This window comes from Dermochelys coriacea, chromosome 19 (assembly GCF_009764565.3).
Source record: "Dermochelys coriacea isolate rDerCor1 chromosome 19, rDerCor1.pri.v4, whole genome shotgun sequence".
In the NCBI taxonomy this organism is placed as follows: domain Eukaryota; kingdom Metazoa; phylum Chordata; order Testudines; family Dermochelyidae; genus Dermochelys; species Dermochelys coriacea.
Genome location: NC_050086.2, coordinates 15808572 through 15826238, shown reverse-complemented (window position 1 = coordinate 15826238; position 17667 = coordinate 15808572). Strand labels below are relative to the sequence as shown.

The 17667-nt window shown below is 49.1% G+C and overlaps 1 protein-coding gene and 1 long non-coding RNA gene across 2 annotated transcripts in view; both read left to right on the top strand.

Moving 5' to 3' along the window:
• NKAIN1 (sodium/potassium transporting ATPase interacting 1) overlaps nt 1–17667 on the top strand; it is a 226527-nt gene that overhangs the window by 39361 nt on the left and 169499 nt on the right. The gene's annotated exons all lie outside the window — the stretch shown is intronic.
• Nucleotides 1482–10861, top strand: LOC122458291. Its single transcript, XR_006278270.1, has 3 exons — nt 1482–1492; nt 1981–1983; nt 10403–10861. It is a non-coding gene; the product is annotated as an uncharacterized LOC122458291 (long non-coding RNA).

The window sequence follows — 17667 nt, the reverse complement described above, 5'->3', positions numbered from 1 at the left end:
GAAGCATCTACCAGTGCAGAGGGGAAGGCACGGCAGCCTTGTTTCTGGACCATATTGAAGTCCAGGGGACCAGGCTGTGTGGACTAGTGGATACAGCACTGGTTTCGGACTTTGGAAACCTGGCTTCTATTCCTGGCCCTGCTGCTGGATGATTATGAGCAAGTTAATGCCTCACTCTGTACCTCAGGTTTCAGAGTAGCAGCCGTGTTAGTCTGTATTCGCAAAAAGAAAAGGAGTACTTGTGGCACCTTAGAGACTAACAAATTTATTAGAGCATAAGCTTTTGTGAGCTACAGCTCACTTCATCTCAGTTTCCTCATCTGTAAGGTGTGGGTAATGTGATGAACTCCTGTGAAAAGTGCTCCATAGGAGCTAGATATTATTGTTATTACATTCCACCACTCTAGTTTCAGTCAGATACAGGCTATTTCTTCACTTCCTGCTGAAAATGATTGCGTAGCATTGCTGCGCATGGGTAAAAAGTCACTTTACGTTCCGGCCCAGAAGTAGCGGCTTTTTAGAGATCGGGTAAGGGAGGTGAGGTTCTTGAGCTGCCAGCAGGATATCACTCTCTTATTTCTGGAGCTCTTCTTATCCACGTAGTAGTGGAGCGTTCACAAGATCCAAACCAAAGTGCCTGGAATAGTGAAGGGAGGGGAAAAGAATGAGAGAGGACAGGAGCCTGGGCACCAAACATCACCTCTCTGCTCATGTGTAATAATGGCCCAGATTAATTGTGCTCTTCAGATATTCTCTGTAAATGTCAACTCGGGAGGCTTTATCCCCTGTCCTCATTAATCCCCAGCTCCTGTCTTGCTGTGACACTAGCTCCTCCCACTGCTCCGCTCCTCGTTTGCTCCAGAGAAATGCACTTGGGCGTGGGTGTGTGGGAAGAGTGAGGCTTGGCTGGAACGGCAGCCTGAGCACCTGTCAGCTCCCCGCGAAATATTCCTGGCACGCTGCTGGCACTTTCATAAATCTACACCCAGGTGGCAGGTGGATTTGCCTCTTGGCCTCTGTGCAATGCCTTAGTCACGGGGAACATGCAGGAAGAAAAACTCAGCGAGTGGGTTGAGTGGACAGCCGGAGAGCCAGGCTGCGGGGTGACGTGGAGCGGGAGAGTGAGTGGAAAGCAGGAAGGGGGGAGTACATGCAGTGGTTGATTTGTTTGCTGGTGAGCTGTCAGGGATTTGAGCATGCACAGGTGACTGGTGAGAGGGTCTTTTGGGTCCCAAAGCCACACCAAAAAGCAGCGACGGGAGGGTTCAGTTGGCAGCCGACAGCCTCGCGTTATCAGTGGTGGTGAAATCTCAGCCTGGGGAATCCCACAGTTCCCAACCCAGGGAATCCTGTGGCCTGCCTCACTCTGTGTGTCCTCAACATGGAGAATCCCATAGCAAAGCCCTGCTCTGCGAGCTCTCAGCCTGGGAAAGGCCTAGGAGCACCCTGGAGCACCTCGAAGCAGGGCCATTTGGTACATGCCTTCCCAAAGGTGCTGATTGATTAAGAAGGAGATTAAACCCTCTCCACCTCCTGATTCCTGCACCAGCCCTGAGACCCTTCATCTTGGACCCTCCAGCCCGGCCCCTGGCTGCTCCTATGCCTACGCCATCTGTCTGAGATAACCCAGCTCCCTCCCGCAGAGGTGGATGCGTTTGGAAAGCTGATCCCCACCCACTGGTGCCCTCTGATCAGAACCCCGGCTCTGTAATCCCGCCTCCAGGCCTCCGCTTCTTGTCCTCTTCTCTTCTCTTCTCTTCTCTTCTCTTCTCTTCTCTTCTCTTCTCTGCAGCCCCAAGTAATCGCTGCAGCGTCCAGACAAGCCAGGCTCCATTGCTCACTTCCCCTGCGTCCGGGGTAATTTTCCATTAGCAGCAAAACTTGCCACCTAGACAGAGGAAGGATTTTCCACTAGCAGAAGCTGCGGCTTTTGGATGGAATTGAAAGGAGAAGGGGCCAGGCAGTTAGGCCAGGGTCCAGGCTGTGCGTTCTCAAACCACTCGCTTCCCCACTCTAGCTCATTGCTTGAAATCTCGGCCAGGTCAGTAGTGGGCTGGTACCCCGGGTCTGGCAACCTGGATGGAATGAGTTTGGTAGGTCTCAGTGACGGGCGGCTGTTCCGAGAGCGCGACGTCTGAACGTGCAAGCGGTTAGTGACTGGAGAAGGGGCAGGCAGAGGGTGCTGGAGAAGGGCTGTAGGGTGCCTGGGGTTTGTAGCTGGCTTTGGCTGTGACACTCCTTCCGTCAGCGTATGACTGAGTCTGCATGACAGCTACCAGCTTGGCCGCTCGGCGGCCCCTTGCTGGCAGCCTCAGCAAAGAGGCCAATGGGTTACTGAGTGGCTTCCCCTCGCCCCTCCAGGACAGGTGGCTGAGGCACATTGGCAGGGCAGCTTGTGCTGCAGGGAAATGGGTTGGGGAGCAGGTGCCCTTTGCCAGCCCTTTAGCTCAGTCGCTCTCTTGTGTGAGCCCCCGTGCTCTAAAAGGGAACTCACAGAACTGACGTGCCTCCCCTCAGTTCTGTTATCCCTGGGGCATGTTCCCCCCTCTCGCTGTACCATGCGGCACCTCTCGCGGTAGAGAGGAGACAGGAGTTGGCTGTAATGAAGCTCTGGGGGAGTCTTTACTGGGGCGGCCAGCCACAGACAAACCCTATGGTTCTCCCCGGCTGGGTGCTGCACAGGGTTCCCCTAAATCCAGGCCTGGACCGAATAGTCATGGGAGGGAGTGCTGACCACACTCAGTCACTTCCCAGCCATATCCCTTGGCAAGGGTACTGGGGGAATGGCATGGGAGGAGGAGGAGCTGGGTACCAGGGGCTGCATCCCTCCATCAGTGGAGAGAGCTGGAGCCCGCCCTCTTAGGAGCCCTGGCCTTTGTGGGGGTCGTGCAGCACAGGCTGGGCTTTGCTGCAGTAAGCCAAACTGCACGTTACCCACCCAGAGGATATTGCACCAGCCCCTTTTATGTCTGTTCCCAGGATGGTGGTGAGGGTGGTACCAGTGCTGGACAGCCACCTGCAGCTGGCTGGGCCAGTGGGGCAGTCACAGGGGAGCCCCTGCCATCCTGCAGCACTCTCATGCTAGCTGTTGCTGTGGTCACTGCCACTCTGCTGGACAGTGAGCCGTGGCTCCCGGGTGGTGGCGAGGGGCAGCTGAGTAACGATCTCCTGTCTCCAGGTGGCGTACTCTCCCCCAGAGGCAGCTGCAGCCAGCTGGACGAGCGATCAGCCGGCCCCACAAAGGGGAGACTGTTAATGATGTGGCTGCGGGGCAGGAGGGGTACCAACCTGGACAGTGAGGGGGAGTAATTAGCCCCTGCAGGGGAAGCCTTAAAGCCAGGCCATCTGGCAGAGCTGGGCCAGAGCCTGCCCCTCAGGAGCCCCAGGGGCTGGCATGTGAAAGCAGCTGTAGCCAGCTGTCCTCGCGTAGTGTGCTGAGAAGCTGGTTGGAGGGAGATGCTAAGGACCAATGCCTGGCCTATGGGGTCACTGCACCTCTGCATGGCAGGTGCCTTCTCACCCCCTGCCCCACTACCTTCCTTCGTGAAAGAGCCTTTTAAAGCCATTTTTGTCCTCCCTTAACCCTTTCCTCTCCAGACTCTGGGGCAGATCGGCCCTGGGGTGAGCAGAGGCAGTCAGTGTCACCTCACTGGAGCTGCCATGCTTCGCAGTGCCGTAGGGGTCTCTCAGCTCCTCAGCTGCCCTGCTCTGGACTCTTTCCCGGTTCCCCGTGTCTTTCCTGGCGTATGGTTTCCAAACCAGAACTCAGTTCTGAGCTGATTGTATATCTGGGAAATGCAAGAGCCTAGTTTGATGGGTTGGATCACAGAAACCCCCTGGGAGGTGCCACCTGATGTGTGAAAACTATTTCTGCCCCTGCTTTCCCTGCCAGCTTAGGACTCCAGCACCCTGTCTTGCTGAGCCAGAAACACCAATCTGCTCCAACACAGACCCAGGTCTGAAACACGTGCCCCAAAACTGCAGACTTAACTGAAAGCAAGTTAAGAAGCGTTCCTGCCCTTAACACTCAGATGCCCAACTCCCAATGGGGTCCAAACCCCAAATAAATCCATTTTACCCTGTATAATGCTTATACAGGGTAAACTCATAAATTGTTCCCCCTCTATAACACTGATAGAAAGATATGCACAGCTGTTTGTCTCCCCCCCCCAGATACGAATACATACTCAGGGTTAATTAATAAGTAAAAAGTGATTTGATTAAATACAGAAAGTAGGATTCAAGTGATTCCAAGTAGTAACAGACAGAACAAAGTGAATTACCAAGCAAAATAAAATAGAACATGCAAGTCTATGTCTAATCAAACTGAACACAGATTAAAAACCTCACCAGTTCCAGTAAGCTTCCTTTTACAGACTAATATCCTTCTAGTCTGGGTCCAACAATCACTCACAGCCCCTGTAGTTACTGCCCTTTGTTCCAGTTTCTTTCAGGTATCTTTGGAGGTGGAGAGGCTTTCTCTTTAGCCAGCTGAAGACCAAATGGAGGGGTCTCCCATGGGCTTAAATAGACTTTCTCTTTTGTGGGTGGAGACCCCCTCCTCTCTCCTATGCAAAGTCCAGCTCCAAAATGGAGTTTTGGAGTCACCTGGGCAAGTCACATGTCCATGCGTGACTCAGAACTTATAGGGGAGAAGCCATGGTTCACATGCTTCCTTGATTCAGAGTAGCAGCCGTGTTAGTCTGTATTCGCAAAAAGAAAAGGAGTACTTGTGGCACCTTAGAGACTAACAAATTTATTAGAGCATAAGCTTTCGTGAGCTACAGCTCACTTCATCGGATGAAGTGAGCTGTAGCTCACGAAAGCTTATGCTCTAATAAATTTGTTAGTCTCTAAGGTGCCACAAGTACTCCTTTTCTTTATGCTTCCTTGAATGTCCTCAGGTAGACTTCTTATGTGGATTGGAGCATTCCAAGATTCATTGTTCTTTAAGTGTTTCTTGATTAGGTACTTAATTTGCACATTCCTTTCTCCAGGAACTGACCAAATGCTCTACTAAGGTTATTTAGAAATCAAGCCAGTCCACAGCCAATATTCATAACTTCGAATACAAAAATGATACATGCATACAGATAGGATTAATAGATTCAGTAGATCATAACATTTACATAGATATGTTACATGGCATGTGTAGCATAAAACATATTCCAGTTATGTCATATATATTCATAAGCATATTTCCATAAAGCCTTATGTGGGGCATCATCACACCTATGAATTACCAGATTGCATCACACTGGTGGGCCAACCAGTCCAGGGTCCTATCCCAGCTGCTTCGGAGGCAGGTGCAGATATGCGCACTGTGAAGAGTCATGCAATCACCTGCCTACATGAGAACCATCTCTTGGACCCCAGGCATTTAGTGTTTGTGCATGCCCTGAAGCAGCTGGGTTTGTATCCTCTCTCTCTTTTTTCTCCTATTTAGTGTAGCTCTGGATGTTGGGATCCTTTTTTGAATCTTGGTGGGCTATTGGCATTAATGATATCTTGTGGCAATGAGTTCCACAGGCTAGTTACAGCCACCATTTTCTGTAATGATCCATTGACAATATACAAAACTGAAGGTAACTAGAAGTATCTCTTTGGATTTAGTTGGGCAGCTGCTGTATGTACTAATTGGTCAGTGTCCTGATCCGTAGAGCTTCACATTTGTATCACTGCCCTGAGCCCAGGTGCCCACTCGGAGTCCCCTTCTAACATGCGTAAGGTCTCCCGGGAGTCAGTGCTAGAGGCAGGAAAGGAAGCCAGCTCTCTTGGGTAGAGCTGAACGACATTCATCAGACAAAACTTGTTTTCGGGGCAGAATGCAGATTCAAGGACCCAGCGGGATGGCACGAATTTGTGTCAAATTTGCCAGAATGTTTCAGTCAGGAAAAAAAAACCCTGACAAATTTCAAATGTCTCCATTCAATGTTTTCAGAACAAAACATTTCGTTTTTTTCAATTCAACTTGATGTTTCTTTTCAGTTTTTCCTTTAGTTTCAGTTTTTAAAAAACATTTTAAAATGTTCAAAATTGAGTCAAAATGTTTGGGTTGACTTGAAACACCTTTTTTTTAACCTTTTGATGCACTGAATTTTTTTTTTTTAATTTTCAGTTTGGACCAAAATGATTAAAATATAAATATATTAGATTTGCCAGACAGACAAAGAATCCCTTGTTTCAGAGTAAAAAGAAAAGGAGTACTTGTGGCACCTTAGAGACTAACAAATTTATTTGAGCATAAGCTTTCGTGAGCTACAGCTCACTTCATCGGATGCACGAAAGCTTATGCTCAAATAAATTTGTTAGTCTCTAGGGTGCCACAAGTACTCCTTTTCTTTTTGCGAATACAGACTAACACGGCTGCTACTCTGAAACCTGTCATTGTTTCAGAGTAGCAGCCGTGTTAGTCTGTATTCGCAAAAAGAAAAGGAGTACTTGTGGCACCTTAGAGACTAACAAATTTATTTGAGCATAAGCTTTCCCTGCCCTGAGTGCCAGTCAGGGTCCATCCCATGGACCCAGGCCTGTCCTGCTGTTCCTTAGCCACCCATCAACCCCTCTGGAGTCCGAGGGGATGTGGATGCACATGGAGTGCAGGATTGTGCCTTGGGAATTGGAATATGTTCTAAACAGACCCTCTCTCTGCTCTCTGTCCCCCACCCCCGTGGTCTTTAAGGCTGGAGGCAGCAGTTACCCATGTGCAGAGCCACTGAAATCCCTGCAAGCAGAGGGTGACTGCTGGCTTGGGTTTATTTAAAGGGATGGTGTAAGGGTGGGGGGTCCACAGTGTTGCCTCCCCTCTCCCCTCACTTTGGATCTGGCTCCACAGTCTGTAGTTTTTCCCTGTCTGTGTTTTTAAAATAAATGATCCAATGTATTTAAAATCTGGGGATGGAGTATGCCCCTAGTGACCAACCGAACAAGAACAAACCAGTTTGCATAGCTAAGTGACATGGAGAGACCCTACAATAACAGACCAGTGTGGGTATCCTGTGCTCCTGAGCAACCCTACAATAACAAATCAGCATGTATGTCCTGCCTGTAATAACATCATGGGCACAGCCCAGTGCTATAGTGGTTCTCAACCCAGGAGTACATGTAAAAAGCACTAGCAAAATAAGTACAAACTAAAACTTCCTTCAGACAGTGACCTGTTTATACTGCTCTGTGTTTTCAGCGGTGCTCAAGCAGTGTGTCGCGATCCCACAGTGAGTCATGGAGACAGTGAATCATGGAGTCGTCAGGGCCAGTGTTAGACTTGCTGGAGCCCAAGGCAGAAAGCCGAAGCCCGAGCCCCACCGTGTGGGACTGAAGGCAAAACCTTTATTTTTAAGTGAGATAAAACTTAGGGGTAGATGAGAAATCAGACTCCTGACAGGGGTATCATAGTCTGCAGAGGTAGAGAACCACAGTCAGAGAGCAGCATGTGTGCTACTAAACCAGACCAGTCTCTGCACACACAGTGTCCAGAGTGAGTCAATTTAAGGAATCTTCTCTCCGTTTTCAAGTTTCCCAGGGGCTGGTGTTATAACTAACAGTGTGTTCAGACAAACAAGCCCTCCCAGGCCATGCGCATGCTGCTGCAGCAGCGCTAATTGAAAGTGTTACCAAACCCCTTTCATCTTCCTCTCCCTTCCCCGGTGGCGTTCAGGGGCACATTGTGATGCCTGATCAAAAAGGGCAGGTGCGGGGGAAGCGCTTTGTCGGCTCTGTTTACTCAGAGCCCCGGTGCTTCGTTTTGCCAGTGCAGGTTGTTAAGCCGGCTGGATTTCGCTGCACCGAGGCCTATTTTGGGGCAGCGGGATCAGTGGGAAATCTCCTGCACCACCACCGCTGGAGCGGTCTCCATTGGCTCTAGGCAGCAATTATTTTTAATTCAGCTACCTGCACAAAAGGCTGGCACGTGGGAGAGGTCGGGGGCCGCCTCCCGGGGAGAGAGCACTTGTCAGACAAAGCGAAATGAAAACTAACACTAGGGAAAAAACCCCAAACCCAGCGCCATGAATATACATGGGGCACCCGAGGCCTGTTGTCTCTCTTCCGTTTGCACTTTGGTTCTGACTTTACTCAGGGTGGGCCGTAGCAGGAATACCCCTTCCCGACCCACCTGTGTGCTGCCCCTCACGCCAGGGCTCAAAGACCCTGTCACTCCTTACAATCACCCCACTGAAAATGGTTACCGAGCTGAGCTCTGTCAGATCCCAGGGGATGGAGCAAATCTCCAGGAATGTTCAGAAGAGAGCCCAGGAGTCCTAACTCCCCCTCCAGGGCACTGCGTGTGTTTCTTTGAGCCCACAGCTAGAGAAGACATCAGATATTGGTAGGTGAGCTAGCCAGTCCTATGGCTGGGGTCCCAACAGTTGCCCAGGGCCCATCGCCTTCTCAGGAGCAGCAGCCCATCTGGATGGTGAGTCACTGAAGAACAGCTAGTGGGGTGACAAGTTCTCTTACTGATTTCTGTTGCCATCTTTAGTTATGGAGTCAGTGGAAGACACTCAGGCCTGGTCTACACTGCGAGTTTATGTCGGATTTAGCAGCGGTAAGTCTGAATTCACCCTGCATCCGTCCACACAACGAAACCAATTTTTCAACATAAAGGGCTCTTAAAACTGATTTCTGTACTCCTCCCCAACGAGGGGATTAGCGCTGAAATCGATATCGCCGTTTCGAATTAGGGTTAGTGTGGATGCAATTCGAAGGTATTGGCCTCCAGGAGCTATCCCATAGTGCACCATTGTGACCGCTCTGGACAGCACTCTGAACTCAGATGTACTGGTCAGGTGTGCAGGAAAAGCCCCGGGAACTTTTGAATCTCATTTCCTGTTTGGCCAGGTGAGCTCATCAGCACAGGTGACCATGCACTCCCAGAATTGAAAAAGAGCTCCAGCATGGACCGAATGGGAGGTACTGGATCTGATCGCTGTATGGAGAGAGGAATCCATGCTATCAGAACTCCATTCCAAAAAACGAAATGCCAAAACATTTCAAAAAATCTCCGAGGCCATGAGGGACAGAGGCTGCAGCAGGGATGCAACACAGTGCCACGTGAAACTTAAGGAGCTCAGACAAGTGTACCAGAAAACCAAAGAATCAAACAGACACTCCGGGACAGAGCCCCAGACATGCCGCTTCTACGCTGAGCTGCATGCAATTCTAGGGTGGGCCGCTACCACTACCCCACCCCTGTCCGTGGACTCCGATGATAGGGTACTCTCCGCCATGGCTGAGGATTTTGCAGATGGGGAAGATGAGAAGGAGGAGGACAAGCTTGAGGAGAGCACACAGCATACCGTTCTCCCCTACAGCCACGATCTTTTTATCACCCTGACTGAAATACCCTCCCAACCCAACGAAGCCGGAGAAGGGACCTCTGGTGAGTGTACCGTTTTAAATATAATACAAGTTATAAAAGCAAGCGTTTTTTAATGATTAAGTAGCCCTGAGGACTTGGGATGCATTCGTGGCCAGTACAGCTACTGGAAAAGTCTGTTAACGTGTCTGGGGATGGAGCGGAAATTCTCCAGTGACATCTCCATGAAGCTCTCCTGGAGGTACTCTAAAGCCTTTGCAGAAGGTTTCTGGGGAGAGCAGCCTTATTCAGTCCTCCATGGTAGGACACTTTACCACACCATGCTAGTAGCAATTAATCTGGTATCATTGCCTGACAAAGCCTGGCAGCGTATGGTCTTGGTGTTTACTGGCATTCAAGCAACATCCGTTCTTTATTTCTCTGTGTTATCCTCAGAAGAGTGATATTGATCATGGTAACCTGGTTGAAATAGCGGATTTAATTAAGGGGACATTCAGAGGTGCCCGTTCCTACTGGGCTGTTTGCCTGTGGCTGAAAAGAAATCCTCCCCGCAGTTAGCCACGCGGTGGGACGGGGGGGGAAGGATGGGTGCTGAGCTGTTCACGTCTGGCTAGCAGGGATCTTCCCTGATATCAGCCAGGCAGTGGGGGGAGGGGAAAAGCCATCATCCCAGAGAATTGGATGGGGAGGGGATGAGTCTGGTTTCTGCTGCTGCACGTGAATGGGAAAACCACAGCACTAAATGGCCAACTCAACGGGCTTTGCTTGGTATGGGAGAGGAGGGGGCTGCTGTTATGCAGGCTGCAGAAGCCGAAAGACTATGGCTTACCATGGCCGCCTGCAAGACGAATTCTGTTGCCTGCCCTGCGTGTGTGATCTCTAACACCAAAGCCGCAGGCGCTCAATATTAGATGCAAAATGCGACCTTGTACCAAAATCACGTGTGCTATGTAATGTGAATAGCGTTGTTCACCGTGAAAGAGTATAGACATTGTTCTGTAAAATGTATCTTTTTAAATACTTTACTCCCTTTTTTCCTCCAGCAGCTGCAAATGTTTCAAGCAGCCTCTGGGATGGAAGAGGGAGATCTCAGATAAGGCAGAGGAAAAAACGCACGTGCGATGACATGTTCTCTGAGCTCATGCAGTCGTCCGGCACTGACAGAGCTCAGCAGAATGTGTGGAGGGACGCAATAGCACAGTACAGGATGGTGGCCTATGAACGTGAGGAGAGGTAGCAGCAGGAAGGTCAGAGGAGGCATTAGGCAACTGTGGGATCAAAGGGACATGCTCCGGCATCTGGTGGAGGTTCATGAACGGTAGCAGGATCACAGACTGATGCTGCAGCCCCTGCTTAACCGCCCTCCCTCCTCCCCAAGTTCCATAGCCGCCCCACCCAGACACACAAGAACGCGGGGTGGGAGGTTCCAACCACTCCACCACAGTGGACAGCCCAAGCAACAGAAGGCTGGCATTCAACAAGTTTTAAAGTGGCCTTTTCCTTCCCTCCTACCGTCCTCCCACACCCCACCCAGGCTACCTTGTGAGTTATCGCCCTATTTTTATAATCAATATAAAGAATACATGTATTTTTAAATGATAGTGACTTTATTTCCTTTGCAAGCAAGCTGTGATCGAAAGGAGGAGGGCAGGTGGCTTACAGGGAATTTAGAGGCAACCAAGGGGGCAGGTTTTCATCAAGGAGAAACAAACAGAAGTGTCACACAGTACCCTGGCCAGTCATGAAACTGGTTTTCAAAGCTTCTCTGATGCACAGTGCTTCCTGCTGTGCTCTTCTAACCGCCCTGGTGTCTGACTGCGCGTATTCAGCGGCCAGGCGATTTGCATCAACCTCCCACCCCACCATGAACGTCTCCCCCTTACTCTCACAGAGATTGTGGAGCACACAGCAAGCAGCAATAACAATGGGAATATTGATTTTGCTGAGGTCTGAGCGAGTCAGTAAACTGCGCCTTTAAAGTGACCCTTTAAACGTCCAAATGCACACTCTACCACCATTCTGCACTTGCTCAGCCTATAGTTGAACAGCTCCTTACTACTGTCCAGGGTACCTGTGTACGGCTTCATCAGCCAGGGCATTAAGGGATAGGCTGGGTCCCTAAGGATAACTATAGGCATTTCAACATCCCCAACAGTTATTTTCTGGTCTGGGAAGTAAATCCCTTCCTGCAGGCGTTTAAACAGACCAGAATTCCTGAAGACGCGAGCGTCATGTACCTTTCCTGACCATCCCATGTTGATGTCAGTGAAACGTCCCTTGTGATCCACCAGTGCTTGCAGCACCACTGAAAAGTACCCCTTGCATTTTATGTACTGGCTGCCCTAGTGGTCCGGTTCCAAGATAGGGATATGTGTTCCGTCTATAGCCCCACCACAGTTAGGGAATCCTATTGCAGCAAAGCCATCTAGTATGAACTGCACATTTCCAAGAGTCACTACCTTTGATAGCAGCAGCTCAATGATTGCTTTGGCTACTTACATCACAGCAACCCCCACAGTAGATTTGCCCACTCCAAATTGATTCCCGACTGACTGGTAGCTGTCTGGTGTTGCAAGCTTCCAGGGCTATTGCCACTCGCTTGTGAACTGTGAGGGCTGCTCTCATCTTGGTATTCTTGCGCTTCAGAGCAGGGGAAAGCAAGTCACAAAGTTCCATGAAAGTGTCCTTACGCATGCAAAAGTTTTGGAGCCACCGGGAATCATCCCAGACCTGCAACGCTATGTGGCCCCACCACTCTGTGCTTGTTTCCTGGGCCCAGAATCGACATTCCACGGCATGAGCCTGCCCCATTAACAACATGATCTCCAAATTGCAGGGGAACACAGTTTTAGAGAAATCTGTGTTCATGTCCTTATCACCGTGCTGCCGTCGCTTCCTCGCCTGGTTTTTCAGGTGCTGGTTCTGCATAAACTGCACGATAATGTGCGAGGTGTTTACAATGGTCATAACTGCTGCCGTGAGCTGAACGGGCTCCATGCTTTCTGCGCTATGGCGTCTGCTCCTGCTTGGGCAATCCAGGGAAAAGGGCGCGAAGCGATTGTTTGCCATTGCTAACAAATTTATTAGAGCATAAGCTTTCGTGAGCTACAGCTCACTTCATCGGATGCATCCGATGAAGTGAGCTGTAGCTCACGAAAGCTTATGCTCAAATAAATGTGTTAGTCTCTAAGGTGCCACAAGTACTCCTTTTCTTTTTGCGAATACAGACTAACACGGCTGCTACTCTGAAATTTGCCATTGCTCTGACTGAGGGAGGGGCAATCGACAACATGGCTTACAGGGTTGGCTTACAGGGAATTAAAATCAACAAAGGGGGTGGCTTTGCGAGAAACAGAATGGCCCCCTCAAGGATAGAACTCAAAACTGGGTTTAGCAGGCCATTGATTTCACGGAGGGAGGGAGGAGAAAATGAATACAAAACAAATCTGGTCTATTTCTTCTTTTGATCCACTTCATCTATCTTTATACATCTTGCTGGCAGCAGACTGTGCAGTACGACCGCTAGCCATCGTCATCTCCTGGGTGCTCGGCAGAAGACGGTGCAGTATGACTACTGGCCATCGTCTTCTCCTGGCTGCTCATTAAAAGACGGTGCAGTAGGACTGTTGGTAGAACTGAATCGCCATGAGATGAAACTTAAAAGGGAAATGACATGGCTGCTACTCTGTGACCTGGCTGAGTCACTGCCATGTTTGCCCAGGCGCCCCTGACCTCATTGAGGTCGGTTAAAAGAGCACGCTGGACTACGTCGATGACGGCTACCAGTCATACTGCACTGTCTGCTGCCAAAAGGCAATGAGCGGTTGCTGTGTAGCAATGCAGTGTCTGCCAGCACCCAGGAGACGTATGGTGACAGTGAGCTGAGCGGGCTCCATGCTTGTCATGGTATAGCGTCTGCACGGGTAACACAGGAAAAAAGGAGCGAAACGATGGTCTGCCCTTGCTTTCATCGAGGGGGCGGGGGGCTGACGATATGTACCCAGATCCACCCGCGACAATGTTTTAGCCCCATCAGGCACTGGGATTTCTACACAGAATTCAAATGGGCGGCGGAGACTGCGGGAGGTCGATGGTTGCCTCGGTACTGTGGACGCACTCCGCCGACTACATGCACTTAGAGCATTTGTGTGGGGACACGCACATTTGACTGTATAAAAAAGGTTTCTACAAAACCAACTTCTATAAATTCAGGTTTCAGAGTAGCAGCCGTGTTAGTTTGTATTCGCAAAAAAGAAAAGGAGTACTTGTGGCACCTTAGCGACTAACAAATTTATTTGAGCATAAGCTTTCGTGAGCTATAGCTCACATCGGATGAAGTGAGCTGTAGCTCACAAAAGCTTATGCTCAAATAAATTTGTTAGTCTCTAAGGTGCCACAAGTCCTCCTTTTCTTTTTGCGAATACAGACTAACATGGCTGCTACTCTGAAACTTGCATGTTCAGACACTTAATAGAAGGCTCCTTATTCCCTTTCTGAGACCAGATTTCTGAGAGTCCCTGCTGGTGCCCAGCACCTGAGTCACCAGGTTTTGGGAAAGGAGGAGCTGTACTGAAGTCACATCCCTGCAATTGCAGCCTCCTTGGAGAAGTTAGGACACCAGTCACTGTCGATGTCGTTTGCATTTTACCACCTGCAATAAAAGCTCTGACAAGGAAACAGGCTGGAGGCTCTGTGATTGACAGGACCACCCTGCAGAGCTAGCGCTCCCCCAGACCTGCTGATCCAGGGACTCTTCATTTTATGATGCCCTCTAGCTGGTAGCTATAGAAGCTTCTTATCGTCTTATGTGGACAGCCTAGAGAGGGGACATGTAGTCCAGGCTGACCAGTGGCCCAGCACAGCTTAGTGTGGCTCTGCCACTTATGTATGGTGTTGTTCTGGGGAAGTCCCTTCACCTCTCTGTTTCATTTAGAGCTGGGTGACATTTTTCAAGTACAACACTCTTCCCCCCCACCCCCCTTTTACTTTTTGGTCAGAAAATGAAGATTCAAGTTGATGGAAACAATTTGCAAATTCAGCTCGATTTTGGCAAATTGTCCCAGTTGGGGAAAAAAGAGAAAAAACACCCAGCAAGGTCGAAACGGTTCGTTTGAGCACTTCCAAAACGGAGCGTTTCACCTTTTCGTTCTGGGAAGATGGTTGGTTTGGAATTTCCCTCCATTTTATTTAGAAAGGTAGTTAATGATGTTTTTAAGAGCTTTGGAATGGAAATGAACGTCTCAGTTTTGTGCCGACTGAAACGTTTTGGTTGCCATGAAGTGAAACCTTTTTTGATGTTCTGTTCGCTGAACATTTTAAAATGTTTTTGTTTTAAGCTGACCTGAAATAATTTTGTCTGGTTTTTCAGACCTGCACCTGAACCAAATACACAGCTAGTTGGAGACGCACAGTTTTAGCCCCACCTCTATAAAAGGAAGAGGAAAATCTCTAGTGTCTCATTCTTTCTTTGTGCTCCCCTGTCTGTCTGTATCCACCTGCTGCTTTTTGCCTTATCCTCAGATTGTGAGCTGGTGGGGCAGGGACTGTATTTTTGTTCTATGTTTGTACCACACCTAGCACAGTGGGGTCCTCGTCTGTGACTGGGGCTCTTAGGTGCTACCATAATATAAATCAGAAGAAGGATTCCCTACCTCACGGGAGTGGGACGGCTGTGAATAGAGGTGGCTGAGCAGCCAAGAAACCTGCTACTAAACAGAGTGCTGAATGAGAAACCAGGTCTGGATGCTGGCCTGCTCACAGCCCACTGTGTCCGTGTCTCCTGAGAACTTGGGCGATCCGTGTTTTGCTTGCAGGAAGCCTCATCTGAAGCAAATCTGGGGGCCTGATGCTGAGATTCATGCAATCAAGCTGCAGAATCTGGCTCGTGCCATTACAGAAGAAATTTGTTTCGGGAGCATGTAGTTTGGCAAGCTCAGTGCCTTCCAATCAAGAAACAAAGAGGCCAGGTCATGTGATATCAGTGAGAAGTCACAAAGCTTAGACAGGTGAAATTCGTCTCTGTGCAGAGACATAGGTTTGTCACCTTTCTAATTGCTGGTACTGGACTCCTGAGGCCCTTCCCCCTTCCTCGCCCCTTCCCCCTAGGCCCCGCCCTGCTCCCCCTTTCCCCCAAGTCCCTGCCCCCATTGCTGCTCCTCTCTTCCCTTCCCTCCCCCCATCACTCGCTGAAGGCAGGGGCTGTCTCGGGTTAGGGTGACTAGATGTCCCGATTTTATAGGGACAGTCCTGATTTTTGGGGCTTTTTCTTATATAAGCACCCATTACTCCCCACCCCTTGTCCTAATTTTTCACACTTGCTGTCTGGTCACCCTATCTCGGTTTAATGACCTGATGCCTCCTCCCGCCCCACGTTAACCAGATTTTTGGTTCGGGTCGGGGATGCCATTTAGGGTTGCCAGGTCCCCTTTTCGACCAGACTTTCCAGTTGAAAACCTGGCCACTGGACACAGAAGCCAAAAACCAGACCGTCCCTAGCAGAGAGCCAGCATAAGATTTATGGGGCCTTGGCACTGTGTTGTCTCTATAGTGCAGTGAATTCCACCCATTAGAGAATCACAGCTGAACGCAGACTCGGGCTCCTGCACTCCAGTAGGTTTGTACTGATGATCTGTACGATTCTGAATGTTATGATTAACATTACTATTCATTATTTGTACTACCAGAGCATCTGGGAGCCACAGTCAGGACCAGGACCAGGATCCCCAGGTGCTGAGCTGTGTACAAACAGAACTAAAAGGCGGTCTGCATTCTGAATGGCCAGGAATAACAAAGGGATTCATAATAAAATCCTGATCCATTTGCTGGCAATCGGCTACCAGCCAAAGGGTCAAACAGACCCTTGGTGAAGTGCAGGGTGTAAGTGGTTACTGGATCTTTGTAAAGCCTTGGTACGTGCTGCTGTTATTGTGTCAGCTTTATGCGCCAGGGTAAAGAAAAGAAATAATTGATTAATAAAAACAATTTTTATGGAGGCTGGAGAAGTCTTTAACGAGCTCCCATCCACTGCAGCTGTTAATTGGTGCTTTTAATAACCTGTTGGTGGTTACATGGCATTCTGCTTAACACACCTTATTAAATTTATGCTCTTATTAATGGGGAAGGTGGCATCACATTTAATAGCCAATTTTTATTTTGCTAGCACACAGTAACTAAAAACACTCTCAAGTTTTATTAGACCAGTTTCCATTAATATCGATATTTAATATGCCAATGCAATTGGTTTTTCTTTGTATACAGACATCCATTTCCAGTGTCTGTCATCCCCACACTGCAGCCTTATTCTAGTGCAGTGATTCTCAAACTTTTGTACTGGTGACCCCTTTCACATGGCTAGCCTCTGAGTGCGACCCCACTTATAAATTAAAAATACTTTTTTATATATTTAATACCATTATAAATGCTGGATGCAAAGCGGGGTTTGGGGTGGAGGCTGACAGCTCACAGCCCCTGCATGTAATAACCATGTGTCCACCTGAGGGGTCCCAACTCCCAGTTTGAGAACCCCGGTTCTTGGGCACATGACCCAGGGAGTGAAACTGACAACTAGAAAGCAAATTAAAAGAGACACAATATCTTAGACATCACAGGCCTGATGCAGGAATCTCTGGGTGGAATACTAGGGCCTGGATTATGCGGGAGCTCAGCTGAAGCTAAGGGTTCTGTCTAGCTATAAATGGTTTGTCTAATGGACTGAGCAATAGCTGAGATGTCAGGAAATTTGGGTTCAAATCCCAGCGCTGCCACAGACTGGGTGTGTATCCTTGGGCAAGTTGCTCTTTGGCCCAGGGTTGTAGAGGAGAATTGCCCCATTCAGCATTGCAGGGGCTCCCACCCACCTCCTGGGAATTAGGCATTAAATACCTGTAGGATCTGGACTGAAGAGCAGCATAGCTCTTCCTGTATTAGTGGAAAAGAAAAAATATGGGATGCTTCCTGTATTAGTGGAAAAGATTTTTCTGGTGCACTGGAGGCAATCCACCTGTCTGGGAGGAGGTAGCTAGGTCAACGGGGAAAGAGTTCTTCCATCAACCTACCAGTGTCTACCCTGGGGGGTTAGGTCGACCTGTCTGCGTTGCACAGGGCAGGACATTTTCCCCAGTCCTGAGAGATGTAACTAGGTTGACTTAAGTTTTAGGTGTAGACAAGGCCTAAAATGTCTCCATCCCATTTTTGGAAGTCTCAGACCTGGTCTGCAGCTAAGATAATGTTGAAATAAAAAGAAAACGGTACAGAGTTTAGGCATAGAAGTTTCTGGTTATCCGGGAATAAGGTACAGATTATCAAGGGGTGCGAAGTTCAGTTTAGGAGCGGGTGGCGTAAGGAATACATAA